A 3803-nucleotide genomic window follows, 5' to 3' on the forward strand; every position below is an offset into this window, starting at 1 on the left:
TGCACGTTGCTTTTTTAATGCTTCAGCATAACAATTATATATGTCCCTAAAAGTTGTATTTAGGAAAATACCTCTTTATACTTTTGCCTATCCCCAATTGAGTTTGTGCAAAAGTAGATTAATCATAGCTTTCATACTGTTGAAACAAAAGTTATTGAGACCTCAATTTTCCTTAGAAAGGAAGCGTGTCCTCTAATTGGTGCCATATGTTTTAGCACAATAAGAAGGCTAGTTTGGCTCCAATAAAAGCCCTCCACTTTTGGCATGGGCAAGAGAAGTACTATTTCCTCCTTTTTCTTTCATTTATTTTCTTTCTAAATGATTGAACAGGTTCTGTAAAACACATAAGTTCAATCAAATTTTATGGAGCCAAGGTGGTCCATTTGTTAGTTAAGAATTGTAGCTTCTAAAAGCAAACATCTGTTTCAAGTGTTCAATATGGAGTGTCAATAGGCACTGAAAGTCCTAAGTTAGGCTAAAGTTATAATAGTTATGATCCTTACAAGACTTTCCTCCGGTCCTCTCAAGGCCTTTTTTATCCTTTCGAACACTTATTTAAATTATTTTGGCTTGTTTTCAGTTAGAGAGCTCATTTTCAAAACCTAAGTGATAAAGAGAGAGCTAAATGATCTTATATTAGCTTGGGACTGGCCACAGAGGTGATGTGGGGCTGGACACACACCAACACTCCACCCTCGAGCCCATGAGGGGAAATGAGGTGAGGAGGAGTCCAACGCAGGGAAGAGCCAAGTAGCCCAAGGCCCAGCTCTAATACTAAGTTAGAGAGATCATCCTCAAAACTTAAGTGATAAGGAGAAAGAACTAAGAGAATCGTATACTGGCTTGGAATTGCCCATAGAGGCGATGTGGGACTGGACACACACCAACATCTTCCAAACATAGCTATGTGAAACTCAAAGTTAGTGAAGAACCAAACTATATGGTGTAATGGATTACTTTGGTATGAGTGCCTTTGTACTTGGTCTAAGTTATCATAATGGTGAGCAAATGTTGGGCTGGGCAATTAAGCCAAAATGGGATAAAAATTACCACTAGACTAGGCAAAGTAAGCATAGTAATCATTGTTAAATTCTTCAAATAAAAAATAATTGAGTCGACATAAAATAATTACCAAGTTGTTTAAATCCAATGAATTATTTATTTAAATCTGATGAATGGTTTTTATCAAACTAGATTGCTCGAGACCAAGATAATTCTATAATCCATTAAGAAATAAGCAAACTAGACAACTGAGTCATGCTAACAGTTGAATGGTCAAGCTTAGCTATTGGGCAGATTCTCAATGCATGTGAAACGAGGATCAGATGCCTCAACGAGAACAACGATTTATATATGATTTTTTTAGGCTTTATTTGCTCTTTTGGGTTCCATGAATCACTACTAATTTTTTATCTACTTAGATATGTAGTTTTGTTCGTCTACGAAGAACAACATTTTTTACCATGTTCTCTGAAAGGTATCATTTAGATAGATAAGTTGGACCTCATTTTCCTTCATCATTAGTTCATCCTCTCAATTTTTATTTGGCTTGTTGAATTTATTTTATTTTATTTTAGTTTATTTTATTACGTTTTTTTTTTGTTAGGTCTGTTTAGATTTGTTTCTTATTTAACTTTGATTGGATTTGTAGTCCTTTTTTGGTTGGTTATTGATATTGTTTATGGGAGGCCTTTAATGTCTTTTTATCTGTAATCTCCCAATACTCATCTTGTAACCACGAAATTCCTTTGCCGAAAATGAGGGTATATCAATAAATAAATGAAGGTGTCGCCCTTCTCTAGTTAGAAAATAAATAAATAAATAAATAAATAAAATAAATTAAAATAAAAAGTAAAAAAAAAAAAAGTTAACTTGTGGCAAATGAACTAATAGTCATAGTCTGAGCGATTAGAGTCAACTTCGAGAGTTTGATTATATAAGGGAAATGTATTAACAATCCCTACACACTAGTCCTATGAACTATACCTACTTTGCTTAAGATTACCTTTGAAATTAACCATCAAAACTTCAACACTTTCCTTTTTAAAAGATTTACTAGCCATGAAAATATTGGACTGTCCCACGCAAGATAGAAATTATCCTCCTTAGCTCAAGATTCTCAAAGACTTATAGAAGACATGACCCTTATGTTCATCATTAGATTATTTTAACATGTGAGGGTGTTTTAGTGAGATATTACCCATCCATTAAATTTTGGTTGGTCCACCCTTCCTAAATTGAAATATGTTAATTTTGATAAATAACCTATGGAAAGTAATGAAAATTCAATATTCCATTTTTTCCAATGAGTCATTCTATTTCTTATTCTTTCCATTTCAATGAATAGTAACTTAGTTTTGAAGAAAACAAATCAAAAGATAACTAAAGAAGTCGTAGAAGTCCTAGGAATCACCCAGAGTTTTTTCTACTTTTCTTATCTTCCATGCGGGCTTTACAATGTCTGAGCCATAGTCTCCAAAAATTACAGTAGGTAACAAACTGATAATCGTACCTTTTTGAGTTAATTTTTTTGTCACATCTGAACCATCTAATAATTTTCACCCTCCATGGTTGATCATCAAAATTTAGAATTCCCAAGACAGAAGCTGCACTCTTTCATACCATACTTGCGATGGATCTCGTACTCAGAACATGATTCAGCGACTCCTCTTTTTTATTCACGTAGTAGTTGCAAGATGAGACCATATGAAATCCCAGTTTCCACACTCTCTCATCTACAGGTAGATATTGGAACATGACTTTCCACATACACATCGATACATTCTTAGGAAGTAGTTTGTGCTAGACCCACTTCATCTACAGGCACTACTCTCTTTTAATTCTTATCGCCTCCCATGCCGAGGTGGTTGAAAACTTTCCATTTATGGAAGGCTTCCAAATTAACACATCATGTCCCGCTTTGTGTTTTATAGACGTCATCAAAATCTCGTACAATTTGGGGACCCCTACCAATTCTTTCAGCACATTGATTTCCTAATTCTCAAACTCCTAGTAGTTTTGAATCTTTAACTTAGGATGTTGGATTATGTGAGAAGACTCAACAAGGGGACCATTGATCAATCACTTATCAAACCAAAAAGAAGATTTTCCTTCTATAACCTTCACATAAACATTTTTATATACTTGTAGAAATACCTTCAAGATTGTCTTCCAAAACCGAGACCTTGTAGGAGTATAGTTGAAGCCATGTGACATGATTTAACATATTTAGCCTTAGAAAAAATGAGTCCCTAACGTCATAAGTCTCAAAGAAAACTTCATGTGAAAATATCTTTGAACGTTATTAAATCCCTTACGCCAACACTCGTTCATCTAAGAGTTTACAAACCTTTGACCAAGCACACCATTTCATTTTTGCCCTACCATTACTCTCCCCACCCCCCCCCCCCACCAAAAAAAAGAAAAGAAGAGAGAATGGAATTTATATTTATGATCACCACCAAAGGGACAGAAAGAACTGCTAGCGTATGGGTCATCATGCATGATAAAACATGTCAAATAAGCACGAGACGACCTCCTTGAGATAGCAACCTCATCTTCCAACTTGTCACATTATTTCAAATTTTTGAGACCAAAGGTTCAAGTATTCTAGCAATAAGGTGTTTAGGAATCAATGGTGCCCAAGGTACATAGTTGAAAATTTTTGTGTTGACTTTTTGAGTCCGATCTTGTTTTGATAACGACAAAATACAATTATCTCATCTATGCATTGAGTCTTTAAGGAGGATCATTATTTAGCACGCACGGATGGTATGAATGCTATGGAAGCCATGAAAAATTTG

Source organism: Malania oleifera, chromosome 1 (assembly GCF_029873635.1).
Source record: "Malania oleifera isolate guangnan ecotype guangnan chromosome 1, ASM2987363v1, whole genome shotgun sequence".
Taxonomy (NCBI): domain Eukaryota; kingdom Viridiplantae; phylum Streptophyta; class Magnoliopsida; order Santalales; family Ximeniaceae; genus Malania; species Malania oleifera.